Source organism: Erythrolamprus reginae, chromosome 3, assembly GCF_031021105.1.
Source record: "Erythrolamprus reginae isolate rEryReg1 chromosome 3, rEryReg1.hap1, whole genome shotgun sequence".
Lineage (NCBI taxonomy): Eukaryota > Metazoa > Chordata > Lepidosauria > Squamata > Dipsadidae > Erythrolamprus > Erythrolamprus reginae.
This window is the reverse complement of record NC_091952.1, coordinates 178,024,809-178,045,405: the sequence shown is the minus strand read 5'-3', so window position 1 is coordinate 178,045,405 and position 20,597 is coordinate 178,024,809. Positions and strand designations below refer to the sequence as shown.

Below are 20,597 nucleotides of genomic sequence, written 5' to 3'. Positions count from 1 at the left end.
AGGGCCAGTCAAATGTGGTATTTACCGGTTTGGCAAACTACTTAATATTTACACTACTGGTTCTCCAAAACTGGTCAGAACCTGTTGGAATCCACCTCTGATGGCCAGCTGCTTTTCGGCCTTCTTTTTGTCCGTTTTCGCTCTCTCCAGGCTTCAGGAAAACCTCCTAAAACATGGGGATGGCAAAAAATGGCCCAATGGGCCAACCGGAAGTTCATTGGCCTGTTGGGCTGCTTTTTACTCTCCCCAGGCTTCAAAAGGCTTTTCTGAACCCTGGGGAGAATGAAAAACAGCCAAACGGGCCTACCAGAGGTCTGGAGGGTTCAGTGAGGCCTGTGCGTATATGCAGGAGGAACAGTATGAGGGAGGGGATTGTGCGCATGCTTGAGTGCAGCATGAAGGTTTTGTGCTTATACAGGGGGGTTGCCGATCAATTTCCAGTCACAATTCAAAGTGTTGGTTATGACCTATAAAGCCCTACATGACACTGGACCAAAATATCTCTGGGACCGCCTTCTGCCGCACAAATCCCAGCGACCGATTAGGTCCCACAGAGTTGGCCTTCTCCAGGTCCCGTCGACTAAACAATGTTGTTTGGTGGGTCCCAGGGGAAGAGCCTTCTCTGTGACGGCCCCGACCCTCTGGAACCAGCTCCCCCCGGAGATTAGAACTGCCCCCACCCTCCTTGCCTTTCGTAAACTCCTTAAAACCCACCTCTGCTGTCAGGCATGGGGGAATTGAGACATCTCCCCCAGGCCTATACAATTTATGTATGGTATGTTTGTGTGTATTCTGCTTCAATAACGGTTTTTTAAAATGTTTTTAAATTATTAGATTTATCTTGAATTGTTTTATTGTTGTTGTGAGCCGCCCCAAGTCTACAGAGAGGGGCGGCATACAAATCTAATTAATAATAATAATAATAATAATAATAATAATAATAATAATAATAATAATAATAATAGCATTGTGGGTGTAAGCACGCATGCATATGCTATTATGCATACACTGATTCTAATTTTTCAATAAACCATTGTCACCGACATTTCAGTCTGGATGGTGTATAGATGGATGGTTGAGAATATCATGTGAACAGGAAATTGAACACAACACGATTACTCAGAATTTCTTCAAGGAACTTTCACCTTTTAAGCAAATATTTGTGAATGTTTTTGAAGATGGGAACGTGTACTAAAACAGAAGGTATTTCTCATACTCTATCATTGCCATTCCTTAATCCCTCCAAAGCAGATGATCTATGATTATCTTCAATCATGCTGATCTTAAAACCCTGAGAAAAAAAGGACAGGTATTGTAACAAAAAAAGTCTTGTCTTATTCCATACAAAGGAGAAAATGAATTTAATCCAATTCATTGCTTACGATCCCATGTCTACATTCTTATTTCATGCTGTCTATATTTGTTTGGCCGTAGGCAAGTAGAAAAGGAGAGAAAAAGACAAAGATGAAAGAAGGAAATAGTCTCAGCAGTTCCTTCAAAAGAGACCTGAGAGGGCATCAAACCTCCTTTCTCCTTGGAAGATCAGGAATCCTGAAGGCATGGTTCCTGCAAAGAGAAGCACACTACTCTGAAGATTCACAGAGTTGAACTCTGAAAAGAAAAAGAAACAATAAAAGGACTAAATTTACTGTGACTTCAGATGCCAGAAACTAAAATAGCTTATGAATACAGCAGGCATTGTAGGATTGCAGAATTCCCCAGTTGCTTTTGAACTGGTGCACCATTCTCATGTGAAAATGGCCAGACATTGTTTCTTAACTCTGAGGTTCACAGATTAGCCTTTGGAAAATCATTATCTTTATTTTTAATGTATCATTAGGCTTCTGTGAGGCTAAATAATGCTCTCAGAGGAAAACTGATGTTATAAGATGTAATTAACAATCGTGATGGTATACAGAATCTACATTTTAGGTCTGTAAATCAATTGCGATGAACTTAAAAAGAAAGCCAACTCAACTGTAGTTCTTCGAAAAAAGCTTTATCCCTTTTTGGATTTTTGAATTTATTGAAATTACAGTAATGCTGACATTGGAGCATCATGTTGGTCCTACTGATTTATGAAAAGAGCAGATGGAAAAAAAATAGATTGCTGCTTATTAACATAAGGTCATCCAATATGTGATGAGTCCGTATTTATCTCCCTAAATTCTGTAAGTGGTTACCTTTTAGCTGAGATAATTGTAACCAAATGTTTTCTGTAATAAGTATTCAAACTGTCACATTGCTTTGTAGCCCATTCTTCCATTACAAAATGCATCCTACTAGGATCTACTCATTTTGGAGCATTTTTTACTTGCCCATTTCAAAACAATATTACAGTGTTCCCTCGATTTTCGCGGGGGATGCGTTCCGAGACCGCCCGCGAAAGTTGCATTTCCGCGAAGTAGAGATGCGGAAGTAAATACACTATTTTTGGCTATGAACAGTATCACAAGCCTTCCCTTAACACTTTAAACCCCTAAAGTGCAATTTCCCATTCCCTTAGCAACCATTTAGATCATTACTCACCAAGTTTATTAAAAAAAATATTTATTAAAGGCAGATGAAAGTTTGGCGATGACATATGACGTCATCAGGCAGGAAAAACCGTGGTATAGGGAAAAAACCCGCAAAGTATTTTTTAATTAATATTTTTGAAAAATCGTGTACAGTGGAACCCCGACATAAGAGCTGCTCTACTTAAGAGCAACTCGAGATAAGAGCTGGGAGGGGAGAGATATTTTTGTTCTACTTACAAGCCCAAATTCGAGATACAAGCGCCAAGGAGCTGTCTCCTGAAGCCAAACGCTAACTTCCGCGTTCGGCTTCAGGAGACAGCTGCGAAGCGGCGCGCGTGTTTTAAAAGGTTGCAGCCGGCCTGGGGGGCTCGGGGGGGTGCTTGCAGCTTTCTTTCTTGCTCTTTTTCTTTCTCTCTTTTACCTTCCCTTCCTCTATTTCTTCTTTTCTTTCTCCTTCCCACCTTCTTCCCTCCCTCCCTCCCTTCCCTCATTCCTCTCTTACTCTCCCCTTTCATAAGTTTCCTTGCTTCCTTCCTCTGTTCCTGTCCCTTCCCCCTTTCTTTCTTTCTTTCTTTCTTTCTTGCTCTTTTTCTTTCTCTCTTTTACCTTCCCCTATTTCTTCTTTTCTTTCTCCTTCCCACCTTCTTCCCTCCCTCCCTCCCTTCACTCATTCCTCTCTTACTCTCCCCTTTCATAAGTTTCCTTGCTTCCTTCCTCTGTTCCTGTCCCTTCCCTCTTTCCTTCCTTCCTTCCCACCCTCCGTCCATTCATTCACCCATTCCTCTCTTGATCGCTTAAAGCCGGTCCCTGGTGCAAAAAGGGTTGGGGACCTCTGTCCTACAGGATTGGGTGGCAGAGAAGTTGAACATATGTAAATTTAAAAGTTTAAGAAAGTTTACAAGTTAAGTGAAAGAAACTTCATTATTCATTTATATGTACATGTACATTTCTTCATTAAAAACATGTCTTTCTGCATAATCTAGACTAACTTTGTGAGTTTTTTGAGGGCTGGAACCAATTAAAATTATTTACATTAATTCCTATGGGGAAAAGTCGTTCGAGATAAGAGCTGCTCGACTTAAGAGCCCAGGTCCGGAACGAATTAAACTCGTATCTCGAGGTACCACTGTATAGACTTTTCGTGAAGTTTGAACCTGCGAAAATCGAGGGAACACTGTATTCCATTCTCTTTTACACTTGTTTGTATGAGTCTTGGTACACAATCCAAAACTGTTTCAGTTTCAATCAATGAAGAGGTGGTAAGCAGTTCTTATGAGATGAAGTTTCTGACAAACTTTTGATTCTTTATCTATAGAATATTCCTTCTGGCATCAGAAGAAGAATCATTCTGGGTTTGTTTGTTTAGCATTAGCATATTAATGTTTTCTTTTTTGATCTATAGCTTTTACTTTGCTACTCTTTCGTGAATTCCATTTTTATACAACACTCTTCTGGGGGGACACAATTGTGAACTTAGACTGTAGCCATGACAAGGAAGCCCTCCAAACCCTTTTGTAACTTCTGGAAAAATTTCATGCTGTGCTGTTGGAATGATTTTTATAGGAAGAAAGATCCTCAGGAAGATATTCTATATTAGAGATGGCAAATTTGTGATCTTCTAGATCAGCAGTCCCCAACCTTTCTGGCACAGGGATCAGCTGAGTCAACCTTGAGCCTACTGAGATTCGATCTGCCAAACTGCTGGCAGGCAGTGATCAGCAGAAGAAGCTTGCAGTACTGCACTCTTACCACTGGACCACTAAGGCTCTCTACAGGGTTGTGGACCCCTGTTCTGATGATACTGAAACTTTTCAGCTTTCTCAATCAACATGGCCAATATTTAAAGATGATGGAAGCAGTGTTCCCTCTAACTTTTTTGGGGGGTGGGCGGAAAAGTATAGTGTCTGAGTGGCAGTCCCTTCGGGACTGGGCGGCACAGAAATAATAAATAAATAAATAAATAAACAAACAAATAAATAAATAAATAAACCCACCCTGTTTTGCCTCAGAGAATTTCAAAATAAAATACTGTACTGTGTGTCTATAACAGTGAGCTCATAATAGGGCAACTCTATCAATATCAAAATGCCACTTAAATAGTTGAGCTAGTTTCAAACTAGATTTTGATTTTCTTTCTCTCTTCCTTACTCCCATTCTTTTTCTTTCTCTTTTCCTTCCTCTCTTTTTTCTATCTGTTTCTCTCTCTTCGTCTCTTCCTCTCTCTCTCCTTCCCTCTCACTCTTTCCCTCTCGGCTTCTGGGCAGGTTTGGAAAACTCTGAGTTGATGATGATTTTTAAGTGAGCGATTGCTCACTGCTCAGCTTAGAGGGAACTATGGATGGAAGTTTAAGCTTGGCTAAATCTGAGGATCCTAGCTTTCCATCCTTGCCTCTATTATAATGTTCAAACTACCAATCTCACAGCAACTTTATTAAAATTGAACGCATTTTGCAGGCTAAACTATCTATAAATTGAAAAAAAGTTCACAAAAAGGGGAGGGGGCGCCCTTTATCATCAAAATAAACCAACAAGCATCAATTATTTCAGTTCAATTTTGATATCATTGTGTGCAGAAATGTTCAGACTACCTTCCAAGTGAGAAAAGTTTTCAAATTGACCAAACATAAGCACCTCAAATGAAGAATTTTCGGTCAGGGTGACCTGGGAACAGTACAAGTGTGACTTTTTTTTCAGCAAGAAAGAAGCCCCCCACCTCCCAAAAAATTTTCATAGAGAGAATCCCTGAAATGATCCAAACTCATGAAATTTCAAGTTTCAGATATGCAGGGAGAACTTTTTACAGGATCTCAAAGTTCGAAAACAGGTCTCACAGACCCGAAGTTAACAGCAGGGTTAATGCTACAACACTTCCTCCTAAGCCGAAATGAAACTGTGGGAAGTACACCCCAAAAGGAGAGTGCCAGAAACCTTGCAGCACCAGAAACCTCAGAAAACAGTGCCAAGAGACTCAAGCCAGCACTTCCCCCTCTAAGAAAACCAAGATGTACCAGCTGAAAGGAAAACTCAAAGCAGCCCTGCTAATAGCTGTTACAAAAGTAACAGAAAGTTAACAGAACCACTTAAGTAGAGCCATTAAGATAAGGGGAATCAGGCAAAAATAAACTCTCCAAGGTAAACCAAAAATCCTTTTCCCTCCCTCCCTGACAAGATTAACTCCTAGAACAGGAAAAAAAAAAGACATGGGACCAAGACTAACCCAGTAAAACAAGAAAACAAAATCCATGGCAATCAGAAACTCATCATCAAGTTGCAGAAGCTTCGAAGGGAAATTAAGCATAAAAGGCTCAGGGTCACACTCCCAAATTTGCTTGCAAGCCAGGAATGCTGGAGCTGTGTCACTTTTTGCTTCTTTCCTTCCTACATTAAATTCCTGGCAGCTGGCTTCTGCATCCATTTCTTCTCAGCGTCTGCGGTGTGTCCCAGCTGAGAACGAACTGGGGAAATTTTTTCCAACAAAACTGCTGGAAGTTAATCAGAAGTCTAAAGCTGAGAGGCAATTGTGACATGGTGTTGATCCTAGATTGATATTGATGCAATTGATGTAAAGGCATTAAGTCTTGGACAGCTTTCCTAAGGTTTTGCAACATTACTTACTGCCATTTCTAAGGAACAGCGACAAGATTTAATTTAAAATATCTGGGTTATGACGAGAGGCCTACTTTGCTGTATCTGTAAATGCTACTCTGGCTTTATTCATTGCATCTTAGAATACAGTTATTCAATCTGGGGTCTCCATATGTCATGGATTGCAATCTATAAATCTTAATTCTGATTATATAGAATAACATAGTTGTTGGAAGGGAAGAGTTAAATTGACAAGATGATCAACCTGGCAGCACAATGCAAATCCTATTCTTTTTATACATGCCTGGAAGTTACCTGAACGCATAGAAGAGATGGGTTTAGCTTGCTGAGAGCCCCCTTGTGGATGATGTTGCTATATAGTTCAGCAATAAAAAACAAGGATGGGGAACATATTGTATCAGAACAATTAAAACCATGGAGGTTATTACTTAATGAAAGAAGGGAAATAATCGACTTTACATGCATCCTAGAATATAACATTTGTGGGCCATTTTAATTAATTGTTGAATTTTAGTTACTGGATAATAAAATACATGTACTGGTGAAACACAAAAAATTAGAAAAAGAAACACACAAAATCCAAAAACAAACCACCTTGGCTACACAAAGACCTAGCTAACAAACTGAACGATAAAAAAGACAGGTACAAAAAATGGAAAGAAGGACACATAACCAAGGCAGATTACCAACAGCCAGAATCTGCAAAAAAAAAAATAAAAAAAAATCAGGACAGCAAAAGCCCAGTACGAACTAAGCCTAGCAACAAAAGTCCAAGGCAATAAAAAAAGCTTCTTCCAACACATAAACACCCAAAAATAAATCAAGGAAGCAGTCGGTCCACTAAAAAGAGGAGACGGCACAGAAGTAATGGACAATAAAGAGAAAGCAGAACTGCTCAACACCTTTTTCACATCTGTTTTCATGCACAAAGAAATAACAAAACAACAACAAAACAACAGCTGCAGAAATCAAAACTGGAACAAAACACTACTTTAATAAAAATACAGTAAGAGACAACCTATTGGGTGAGATCATCCAAGGGCATGGGGTGAGGTATCATCAATATGCCGATGATACCCAGTTATACATCTCCACCCCATGTCCAGTCAACGAAGCAGTGGAAGTGATGTGCCGGTGCCTGGAGGCTGTTGGGGCCTGGATGGGTGTCAACAAACTCAAACTCAACCCAGACAAGACGGAGTGGCTGTGGGTTTTGCCTCCCAAGGACAATTCTATCTGTCCGTCCATTATCCTGGGGGGGGATTATTGACCCCCTCAGAGAGAGTCCGCAACTTGGGCGTCCTCCTCGATCCACAGCTCACATTAGAGAAACACCTTTCAGCTGTGGCGAGGGGGGCGTTTGCCCAGGTTCGCCTGGTGCGCCAGTTGGGGCCCTATTTGGACCGGGAATCATTGCTCACAGTCACTCATGCCCTCATCACCTCGAGGCTCGACTACTGTAACGCTCTCTACATGGGGCTACCTTTGAAAAGTGTTCGGAAACTTCAGATTGTGCAGAATGCAGCTGCAAGAGCAATTATGGGGTTCTCTAAGTATGCCCATATTACACCAACACTCCGCAGTCTGCATTGGTTGCCGATCACTTTCCGGTCACAATTCAAAGTGTTGGTTATGACCTATAAAGCCCTTCATGGCAGAGGACCAGAATATCTTCGGGACTGCCTTCTGCCGCACGAATCCCAGCGATTGGTTAGGTCACAGAGTCGGCCTTCTTCGGGTCCCGTTGACTAAACAATGTTGTCTGGAGGGACCCAGGGGAAGAGCCTTCTCTGTGGTGGCTCCGACCCTCTGGAACCAGTTCCCCCCTGAGATTAGGATTGCCCCCACCCTCCTTGCCTTTCGTAAACTCCTTAAAACCCACCTCTGCCATCAGGCATGGGGGAACTGAAACATCTCCCGCTTGCCCGTGTTGTTTGATTGATTGTGTGCTTGTTTTTTATATATATTGGGATTGTTTTATGAATTTCTTAACTTAAAATTGTAATTGGATTGGTGGGTATTGGATTTGTCACTATGTACTGTTTTTGCCATTGTTGTGAGCTGCCCCGAGTCTGCGGAGAGGGGCGGCATATAAATCCAATAAATCTAATCTAATCTAATCTATTGGAACTCAATGAGTACAAATCACCAGGACCAGATGGACTGCACCCCAGAGTCCCAAAGGAGCTTGCTGATGTCATCACTGAACCTCTGTACCACATCTTTCAAAAATCCTGGATCACAGGAGACCTACCAGACGATTGGAAACGAGCTGACGTGGTCCCTATTTACAAAAAAGGCAAAAAAACAGACCCAGGAAACTACAGACCGATCAGCCTAATGTCTATTCCTGGGAAAATATTAGAAAAGATAATCAAGAAACAGATCTGTCACCACCTTGAATCGAACAACGTAATAACCACTAGCCAACATGGATTCATCAGAAACAAATCTTGCCAAACCAATCTCATTTCATTCTTCGAGAATGTGACCAAATCAGTAGACCAGAGAAACGCAGTGGACATAATATTCCTAGACCAGCAAAGCATTCGACAAGGTGGACCACAACCTTCTACTCTCCAAAGTAAAGAAGAGTGGGATCGACAGTAAAACAACAAGATGGACTGAAAACTGGCTGACCAATCGCACCCAGCGAGTAGCCCTCAATGGGACTAAGTCCACACGGAAAGAGGTAGGCAGCGGGATACCACAGGGATCAGTCCTAGGTCCAGTACTCTTAACATATTTATCAATGACCAAGACGAGGGAATAGAGGGGGAATTAATTAAAATCGCAGATGACACCAAGCTGGCGGGAGTGGGCAACACCCCAGAGGATAGGCACAGGATACAGAAAGATCTAGACAGACTTGTCCAGTGGGACGAAACGAACAAAATGAGGTTCAATGTAGAGAAAAGTAAAATCCTGCACCTAGGCAAAAAAACCCCAAAACATGCATACAAACTGGGTGAAACCACACTCACCATAAGTGACTGTGAAAGGGATCTTGGAGTCTTGGTGGATAACCAGCTAAGCATGGGCCAGGGTGGCGCAGCAGGTAGAGTGCTGTACTGCAGGCCACTGAAGCTGACTTGTAGATCTGAAGGTCAGCGGTTCAAATCTCATCACCGGCTCAAGGTTGACTCAGCCTTCCATCCTTCGGAGGTGGGTAAAATGAGGACCCGAATTGTGGGGGCAATAGCCTAGCTCTGTTAAAAAGTGCTATTGCTAACATGTTGTAAGCCGCCCTGAGTCTAAGGAAAAGGGCGGCATAAAAATCAAATAAATGAATGAATGAATGAATGAATGAATGAATGAATGAATAAATAAATAAATATGTACCAGCGGCTAAAAAAGCCAACACAATCCTAAACTGCATGAACAGGGGGATACACTCCAAGACCAGATACCACTCTATAAGGCCCTGGTCAGACCGCACCTGGAATACTGCGTTCAGTTCTGGTCACCACACTTCAAAAGAGATATAGAGATTCTGGAAAGGGTGCAGAAAAGAACAACTAAAATGATAAGAGGACTAGAGACCAGGCCATACGAGGAAAGGTTGACGGAACTGGGCATGGATAGTCTAGCAAAAAGAAGGGCTAGGGGTGACATGATGGCTGTATACAGGTATTTAAGGGGATGCCACGGAGGGGAGGGGTCACACTATTTTCTAGGGCACCAGAGGGCTGGACGAGGAACAACGGTTGGAAGCTAACCAAGGAGAGATTCAACCTGGAGATAAGGAAGAACTTCCTGATGGTGAGAGCGATCAACCAGTGGAACAGCCTGCCAGCGGAGGTTGTCAACTCCCCAACTTTGGACATTTTCAAGAGGAGATTGGACTGCCATTTGGCTAGGGTGCTGTAGGGTTTCCTGTGTAAGCAGGGGGTTGGACTTGATGACTTTTCAACTATAATAATAATAATAATAATAATAATAATAATAATAATAATAATAATAATAATAATAATATTGTGCAAAAGTTCATTTATTTGAGTAATGCAACTTAAAAGGTGAAACTTAACACACAAGAGAGACTCATTACATGCAAGACAAGATAGTTCAAGGCGCGATTTGTCATAATTGTAATGATTATGGAGTACAGCTCACGGAAACTCCAAATCCACAATCTCAGAAAATTAGAATATTATATGCAATCAATAAAACAAGGATTGTGCATAGAACAATATCCGAACTCTGAAAAGTGTAAGTATACATACGTACTCAGTACTTGGTTTGGGCCCCTTTTGCAGCAATTATTGCCTCAATGCAGCATGGCATGGAATCTATCAGCCTGTGGCATTGCTAAGGTATTATGGAAGACCAGGATGCTTCAATAGTGGCTTTCAACTCTTCTGCATTGTTCGGTCTCATGTCTCTCATTTTTCTCTTGGTGATTCTCTATGGCGTTCAAGTCAGGTGAGTTTGATGGCCAATCAAGCACAGTAATCCCATGGTCATTGAACCAGGTTTTGGTGCTTTCTATTCAGTTTCATTCCTACTCCCTCTTAATTATTTCACACCCTTTTCAAATTTTGCCTTCATTTGTGCATGGGGAAATCGAGTCAAATTTATACCTCCTGTATTTAACTGCACTTGAGTTTTAGGTATAGGTTTGCCACCTATAAACAAAATAAATGGACTAAGTCTGAAATTTCGTTGATTTCTGCTGAAATGTGTGCCTTTTCCCTTTAAAGCGCATTAGAGAGGAAGTGAGGAAGTTTCCATTGTACTATTGTTTATTACCAACAAGAAGTAAGATGTTTGAAAAGTGTTTGAATAAATGAAGAGACAGGTTGTTTTAATCAGAAAAAACCATGGGAGAATTCCAAAGAATTGAAGATACAGTGTTATTGATTTGGTGGCCTTAAAAGGCTTTATCTTTTGATGATTAATTCAGTGAATAAAAATCTATAAAGATAGCTCGGAGTTTTGGAAGGAATCTGAAGTAAACGAATTAGATATCTTGGAATCTTTGACTTAACTTAAGAGCACAGGTAGTGCTATGCAGAAGAGAGGAAAATAGAAGATAAAATGGATTTTTCTTCCAAATTTTAAAGTCCCATTATTATCAACAATGAAATGACAGGGGCCTACTGGTTTTAAAGAACTGGTCCGAACTGCCAGCAACCTACCACTGGTTGCCCAACTCACACACAGTGACTCTGGACATCCTACAACATTAAAAGTTCATAATGTAAGAAATCGTAAACTCCCTACTTCCCCCTTGGCAGCGGTAAATAGGCCACTTGATTACGTCTATATAAATCAACTTGGGGTGTCCAAATGCACTGACAGAAGCACTTCTTCAGGGCTTTCCCGAAAAGTATCAAGGTGTGAGGGTCCATCATATCTCCGGGACTTCCAAAGGAAGGGTGCGACCACAAAGAAGGCTCTTTTCCTTGATCCCACTAGATTTTTTTTAAAAAAAAATTAGATTTGCATGCCGCCCCCTCCGAAGACTCGGGACGGCTCACAACAGCAATAAAAACAATATAGCAGTGGAACAAATCTAATATTAAAACCCTATCATTATTTTTTTTTAAACCAAACAGCACATTCATACCAAACATAATAGGGACCAGCAACTTATCTTGCCTTCCCACACTAATGGCTGGGTAGATGTAAATGGGAAGAGATGGTCCTTCAAATAATTTGGCCCCAAGCAATGATGGCTTTAAAGATCATAACCAGCCCCTTGACTTCCACCTGGAAACAAAACGGTTAACAATGCAGCTCCCACAAGAGGCAATCTCGTACAGAACTATGCAGGCTGTTGCATTTTGAACCAACTTAAATTTCCAGATACTTTTTTAAGAGCAGCACCATGTAGAGCACATTACAGTATTCCCCCTCCCCCAAAAAAGTCAAAACAAAACCCAAAAGTTATGTATTAAGAGAGAAATGAGAATGTATTATAGAATACAGGATATTTTTGTCCAATTTCTGGTCCTTTTAATTAAAACTGTGGACAGAGATCATGTAAATGAACTTGTTCTGTCACTTTATTAGTCTTCACTCTGGTACAGCTACAACTTTACAGGTCAGCGATAAAATCTACTTACCTCCCCTATCGGCTTGGAAGCATGCACCTTTTCACCCTCTGCACATGCGCAGAAGGCTTTATGCATGTGCAGAGGGTTAAAAAATAGTGACGTCCGGACAGGTGGGCGAACCCTCATGCTGCTGCTGCTACCAGTTCTCCAAATCACCATCCATCACTACTACACCGGACTGGACTGAAGTGGTAGCATTTCAGATGAGTGAGTGCAGTACTCTTTTGATACTAGCCCTTTACTTTACTTTGCTGCCTTCCCTTCTTTCTCTCTCTCGCTCTTTCTTTCTTTCCCTCCCTCCCTTCCTTTCCTTTCATTCTCTTCCTTATTATTTTATACAGTGACCCTGAGTTACTATACCTTGTTTTATCTTTATTTTATTTTCAGAGTCAGTTCAATTCCAAGTTGATTGAAGGATAAAGGACGACAAGAAGAGAGAAAGGAGGCCTTGAAAGATGGACCATCATTAGTCAACACAGCAGGCTAAAAGCACATGTAACTCACCTGTCAATCTTTCACAGTGTGATTGAGAGAGGCATTTCTCCTTTTTTGACAATGTGTAAGTGGCTAGCTTATAGCACCCTATATTTAATACAGGGATTGTTCCTTTTAAAACATAGCCAGAAATTAAATCAACCCTGATGAATTATTAGACCAAAGATTCAACTAGTCTTGCATCCTGTTTTGAGATCTCTCTTCTGGTTAGTTATTGCCACATCAGAAAACCATCAGTAAATATGGGATTTTTGACTCAAGATTATTACTACATCAATTAACTACACAATCTTGTGCATTTCTATAATTACATGTAGATGCTGAGCTTTATTTAAAAGCAATCACAGAATCCCACCGCAGTTATGCTAGGTTAGGTAAGACAACAATTTATTGTCTCCATTTATTATAATCCTCTGTTTCATTTTCTTTAACCATATAGCAATCATTGAAATATATCTGATTAGAATTCACATTTATAAAGAAAAAGAACACATATTACATTTTTGACAACTATTATTCGAGATAAAAATATTACACATAGATTGTCTTCAATAATGCTGATCTTAAAACTCTTGAGAAAAAAGGACAGGTATTGTAACAAAAAAAAGTCTTGTCTTATTCCATACAAAGGAGAAAATGAATTAATCCAATTCATTGCTTACGATCCCATGTCTACATTCTTATTTCATGCTGTCTATATTTGGCCATAGGCAAGTAGAAAAGGAGAGAAAAAGAGAAAGATGAAAGAAGGAAATAGTCTCAACAGTTCCTTCAAAAGAGACCTGAAAGGGTATCAAACCTCCTTTCTCCTTGAAAGATCAGGAATCCTGAAGGCATGGTTCCTGCAAACAGAGAAGCACACTACTCTGAAGATTCACAGAGTTGAAATCTGAAAAGAAAAAGAAACAATAAAAGGACTACCATATTTTTCAGCATATAAAACACAACTTTTTCCTTCCTAAAAGAGGCTGATAATTAGGGTGCATCTTATACTCTGAATGTAGCTTCCCCCCACCCCTAAGTAGCTACTAATGATCTTCCCAGCTCTAATGTTGCAGGCTCTTTCATTGTTTGTCTCTGCAAAGAATGTTTTTCAAGCCCTAAGTCTTTGCAGGGTTTTTTTCTATTGCTCTAACTTGCTCCAAATGTTTCTTTCCAGCCCTAACCAGGTGCTAACGATGTTCCCATCTCTTACCTACTTGCAAGCTCTTTCATTGTTACTCTCTGTGAAGAAAGTTTTCCAAACCCTGTATTTGTAGGGTTTTTTCCCATTGCTTTACTTGTTCTAAATGTTTCTTTCCAACCCTAACCAGGTACTATGTACTGTACTGTTTTTTATTATTGTTGTGAGCCGCCCCGAGTTTGCGGAGAGGGGCGGCATATAAATCCAATAAACCTAACCTAACCTACTAACAATGTTCCCAGCTCTTACCGGCTTGCAAGCTCTTTCATAGTTACTCTCTCCGAATAAAGGTTTTTTAAAGCACTAACCAGGGGAAAAAATAATGTTGGGGCAAAGGACACTAGTCAGATGAATACCTGGTAAGCAGATTCTTTTCGCCGTTTTGCTCCCCAAAAACTAAGGTGCATCTTATACATCGGTGTGTTTTATAATCCAAAAAATAAGAGAAATATACTGTGACTTCAGATGCACCATCAGTAAATATGGAATTTTTGACTCAAGATTCTTACATCAATTAACTACACAATCTTCTGCATTTCTATAATTTATTATTATTATTATTATTATTATTATTATTATTATTATTATTATTATTAATTGGATTTGTATACCGCCCCTCTCTGTAGACTCGGGGCGGCTAACAACAGTGGTAAAAACAACATGCGACAATCCAATACTAAAACAGCTAAAAACCCTCATTTTAAAACCAATCATACATACAAACATACCATACATAAATTGTAGAAGCCTAGGGGGAAATAATATCTCAGTTCCCCCTTAAAACCCCCAGAGGTGGGTTTTAAGAAGCTTACGAAAGGCAAGAAGGGTGGGGGCTATTCTAATCTCTGGGGGGAGTTGGTCCAGAGGGCCGGGGCCGCCACAGAGAAGGCTCTTCCCCTGGATCCCACCAAACAACATTGTTTAGTTGACGGGACCCGGAGAAGGCCCACTCTGTGGGACCTAACTGGTCGCTGGGATTCGTGCGGCAGAAGGCGGTGACGGAAAGAGGATCCCACTGAGAGAACTCAGCCTGTTAGGACTGAAGTGAGGCTTTCCGGAGGTCGAGGAATTAAAGCTACAAGCATTCATTATTAAATGAAGTTAAACTTTTATTGTAAAAAGTAGAAAAAAAGGATTTTTGCCGGAGAGGCATAAAAGCACGTCTTACATCTTAGCTAGTAAGATAAAGAAGATGTCTGCCAGCTTCTCTTCCTGCGTGAGGGAGGAAGTGAGCAAAGCAGTGTTACATCATAGAGAGGGAGGAGCTACATTAACAAACAGAGTTAACTATTTAACTACAGGATGTTTCTTAATGTCTTTGGAGGCTGTCAATCCACAGCGTGACAGGCGGTCCCGGAGATAATCTGGCCCGGTGCCATGAAGGGCTTTATAGGTCATAACCAACACTTTCAATTGTGACCGGAAACTGATCGGCAACCAATGCAATTACATGTAAATGCTGAGCTTTATTTAAAAGCAATCACAGAATCCCACCGCAGTTATGCTATGTTAGGTAAGACAACAATTGTCTCCATTTATTGTCTCCATTTATTATAATCCTCTGTTTCATTTTCTTTAACCAATTACCAATCATTGAAATATATCTGATTAGAATTCACAATTATAAAGAAAAAGAACACATACGACATTTTTGACAACTATTCTTCGAGATAAAAATATTACATATACAGTAGATGGGGTACTTTTGACTAGAAGTCTTTATGGATTGAGGCAAAGCTTTTGCGCGCTCTGTTGACAATTCTAACAGAATGCTTTAATCTTTATCTGTAACAGAACAGGGGAATAAAAACCAAGAATAGACAGATTGGAAATTGGATCAAGCAGCTAGTACTTTGGGGAGTACAGATCAAGAACAAACAGAAAATCAAAAGCTGCCCTGGGCACTGGATATTTTTAAAAGAGAAAAATATTTTGTAAGTTAAAAAGGGGGGGGGGGAAGCACATTATATGCCTTCAAAAATGTTAATTAAAGTCTGCTGGAATGCAAACCTCCCAGACAAAAATGGAGTAGCTTATACATGTGAAAAATGTACAAATACTTTTAGAGGGGAAAAACCTCATAATATTGCACTTCACTTGCTGCAATTTATCTTCCTTTGATAGGAAACATTTAAAGTATTTATACATTTACCTCTTGCTCTATACTTATAACAAGATCCTCTTCTTTCTATAATTTATCCTGTCTACCTACCAAAATCATAAATCCGAAAGTTCATTTATTTTCTCTTTTACACATACAAAAAATCCATAAGGGGTTTCCAGTCAGCAATAAATATTAATATTGTCTTTTCTTGGCTCAAAGAAGTCAATTTAGCCATCAAAGAAGGTTCTATCATCTTCACCAACCATTTCTCTAATGCTCTTCACTTTTGTGCATACAATAATCTCTCTGCAGTTCTCATCTGCAAAAAACCAAGTTTTGTGACTTTTCTTCCAATTGTTTGTCCATCCATTCCCAAAGAAAAACCTCTGGTCTCAGTTATATATTATTTTTAAAAATCTTGTGAATCATTATTTGCAATATATAAACTTTTCTAGCATTTTTTATTTTTTTCTCCATAGTTTCCATATGTAATATCTATGCATGTACCTTAAAACATATAAACAACATACATAATTGTTGTGATTCCGCCTGAGGCTCCTCAGGGAACGGCTGGAACTCTGCCGGATCCATGCTCAGAGGGGGAGGACAATGAACAGGAGGGGGAGGACCAGGCAGAAGAGGAAGAGGAGGAGGGAGAGCAGCCTGAGACCCCCCGGGGGGGGGGGGGCTCTCCCCAGCGAGTAGCCTGGATTCATTAGATGAAGACGCCCAGGCTATCATAGATATGAGGCAGAGACGGGCAGCCCAAAGAAGGGGCCAATTAGCACGGTATTTCCATCCCTGAATTGGTAACAGCTGGGTTTGGGTGTGGTTCTCCTCAGCAGGGTTGAAAAGGCAGGCCCGCCCTTACTGTATTGTGGAGAGTTATCAATTGGGAGTCCTGTGACCTTGCTTTGATTCTTGGCGTCTCTGATCCTGGCTTGTGGCTTCGAAGGCTGAAGACTTGGGGAGGCATGGGTTTTATTACCTCCAGTGTTGTTTTTGCCAGCAAGAATCCTGTTTTATTGCCTGGCCGTCGTGAAACCTCTGTGAAGCTTCATAACGTTCCTGTCTGTAAGAACAGTTTTTGTTACCTGTGTTTGCTTTCAAATATATAAACTGCCTTTGCTTTTTACCAGTGTGTCTGGATACTCTTTTTAGTTGGTGTTGGCGTCTGGGGAGACCCAGACAGAACACATAATCATACATTTTTATCCAATCTATCATGAATCAATATCCTGTTTTTGCACCTATATTATACTATTATTTATCAGTGTTTTTCCTCCTTTCTTTACACTCCCCTCCCTCCATCTCAATCTCTTCTATCTCCTTTCTCCTTTTTTCTCTCTTCCTACTTCCCTCCACTCCTTCTCTACTCCCTTCCCTTTCTACTTCTTCTTCCCCCTGTTAACCTTTCCCTGAGTGATTCTAATCATAATTCATCTTGTATTTAACAAATAATTCCCTCAACACTGTCAAACTATTTACTAAGTCTGCACTACTATTTCTGCTAGTTTTTTCTCATCATTCCTTTCACCCATTTCCTCTCACTTATGACTGTAACATGTTGCTTGTATTCTTAAGACTTTTATTAATATTATTTCCTCATTGCTTATTTGGCCCCTATGATAATCATTAAGTATTATACCTCATGATTCTTGACAAATGTATCTTTTTCTTTTATATACACTGAGAGCATATGCACTAAGGACACACTTGGCCAATAAGCATTCTATTCTATTCTATTCTATTCCATTCCATTCTACTCTATTCTACATATAAATCTAAGTGCTATTGCTCATACTAAAGGAGTAGCCGGTGACATCACCATTGTCCGGGGATGTCCAGTTGGGATTTCTTTCATGTCCCTAGCATGAGGTAGAGCAAATAATGTCAGTCTTTGAGTCTCGAATATGGGCTTGCTAACCTCCAACCTAGCAAGCTGCCATGTTTCTACTGAAATGAAAGAAAGCTCCAGAACATGATAGAATTCTGCATTATGCCATACATAATACTCGAGGACCCGGATTGTGGGGGCAATATGCCGGCTCTGTTAAAAAGTGCTATTGCTAACATGTTGTAAGCTGCTCTGAGTCTAAGGAAAATGGCGGCATAAAAATTGAATGAACGAATGAATAAATAAATAAATAAATAAATAATTACATTTAGAAATATGAAAACTTATAAAAAGCAGTCTTTATCTCTTGTCATTAGAAAACACTAAGGCAAGGCCTTAAGACATAAGGTGTTAGATTGATTGTGTGCGTGTTTTTTAATATTCTGGGGTTGTTGTTTTTGTATGAATTTTTTAGTTTAAAATTGTAATTGGATTGGTGGGTACTGGATTTGTTATTATGTATTGTTTTTACCTTGTTGTGAGCCGCCCCGAGTTTGCGGAGAGGGGCGGCATATAAATCCAATAAATCTAATCTAATCTAATCTAATAATTGTGACAAACTAGAACTGCCACAAATTAGAATGGAACTGCCAACAGAGTGTTTACATCTCTTCGAGAGAATTTAGATGATGGTATCAAAGTTTAAGCAGGTTCCCTCTGTCTTATTTCCTCAAGAGGCAATTGAAGTAAATTTAGTTCTCAAACCAAGGGTACACAGTACAGGTTACTTCCAATAAATTATGTTTTCAGCAGCAGCTCACCTTTCTCTAACATAAGGATGCCATGTGTAGATTTTCCAGATGCATATTATTTGCATAATTGTTCTCTTTTTAATGATGCAACTTGCAAATTAATCCTATGCCTCTTCAATCTAACCTCTGGAGAATCCGTGATGTAGTTGAGTCTTTAAGGAACAGACATGCCCCCACCTCTTTACTACTTGAGATGAAAAATAGACTGTAAAACAGCGATCTAACTCAAAAAGAAAGATTTCAGTGATTAAGAAGACTACAATCTTGTCTATATACACTGCTCAAAAAATAAAGGGAACACTCAAATAACACATCCTAGATCTGAATGAATGAAATATTCTCATTGAATACTTTGTTCTGTACAAAGTTGAATGTGCACAACAGAATGTGAGATTGATTGTCAATCAGTGTTGCATCCTAAGTGGACAGTTTCATTTCCCAGAAGTTTGATTTACTTGGAGTTATGTTGTGTTGTTTAAGTGTTCCCTTTATTTTTTTGAGCAGTGTATACCGAGCTTTGAGCTCTTAAGCCTAAACACATTTATTAGAAGCCCAATTACAGAGAATGGTGCTATGCTGTGTGATTCATTGTCAAGAATGAAACTTTCTGCGGAACCATACTTTCTGCTGGGAAGAGAATCATTTCAGCTACAGCCTTTGAATACAGTACCTATAAACATTACCTATAATTTGGCACTCACTGATTCATTCAGGGTATTATCAAACTTCTTAAGGCATTTTCACAAGAGATGGGAAGCTCACATTTTGTTATTGTTATTGTGTTAAACTATTTGTTCTAATAGTTTAGGGGCCGTTATTTGGGGCTCCTCTACGATAAAAAACCAAAACACACTTCTATGCATAAGGGGGAGTAATATTTCTGTGGAGTGCTTTGCATAGATTAGATGGCAAGACAGCACAATATAAACAGCATGGAAACTCTAGATTTGGAAATCTGGATATATTTCTCATATGCTATGCAGAGATGTATTTTCTGGATCATTCTGGATCCATTTCTACCAGTAATTGAATATTTGTATTCCATTCTTTTAGTAAATCGTGAAACACAGAAAAATCATTTAAAAAAAAAAAAAAAAACATGCATTACTTCCATTACTGGGAGCAGCTGGCTCTATTATCTATAGCAGTGGTTCTCAACCTGGGGGTTGGAACCCATTTGGGGAGCGAACGACCATTTCATGTTTGTCTAAGACCATGGGAAAAGACAAATTTTCCATGGTGTTAGGATCTAAAGCTTCCATGGTGTTAGGATCTAAAGCTTCTATTCTAGCGCCTTGGAAAATATTTTTACAATCCGACCAATCAGGCGTTTACAGTGGGGGTATCCCTCTGACTTTCCTGCCAATCAGCTTAAAGATCTGTTGGGAGAATTGGGGCTAGACTTATGGTTGGGGGTCACCACAACATGAGGAACTGTATTAAAGGGTCGTGGCATTAGAAAGGTTGAGGAACACTGATCTATAGTCTGTCATTTTTTCATGATTGCTCCACACAATCCCCATCACAGTGCACTTTTAAGGAGTTAAATATTGGCTAGGATTTAAACACTGGAAAGTGCACACCGGTGCAAATCAATATATCTTGCAAAATATGTTAAAGTAAAAAAATGCAACAGGTAGAGTTTAACACTCGTTACCGTTATCATGCAGATAAGGAGGAGATAAAACTGTATGAAGTTTTATCCTTGCTTTTTACTTATGTTTATACTATCCTATGCATGTTTGGCAAATAAATAAAATAAATACATTTTATCTTTCTATCTCAAGATGATGCAATAGGGATGTTCAAACACTTCTGGGGCGAACTTCAGCCCATCTCTTTTGATAGGCAACTGGTTTTTCCCCTTTGATGAAACTGGCCTCCATACCTACTTTATTTATGCATAATTTGAGTTATGCAAACTTGCCCCACCTTTGTAATAAATCAGTGTTTCCCCACCTTGGCAACTTGGAGATATCTGG

General features: G+C 39.8%; 1 long non-coding RNA gene across 1 annotated transcript in view; it reads right to left on the bottom strand.

The window, feature by feature from the left end:
• LOC139165872 (uncharacterized) overlaps positions 1-20,597 on the bottom strand; it is a 52,272-nt gene that overhangs the window by 30,943 nt on the left and 732 nt on the right. Inside the window, exon 2 of the long non-coding RNA XR_011558827.1 lies at positions 13,479-13,568. This is a non-coding gene — a long non-coding RNA (uncharacterized lncRNA). The remainder of the gene's footprint in view (positions 1-13,478; positions 13,569-20,597) is intronic.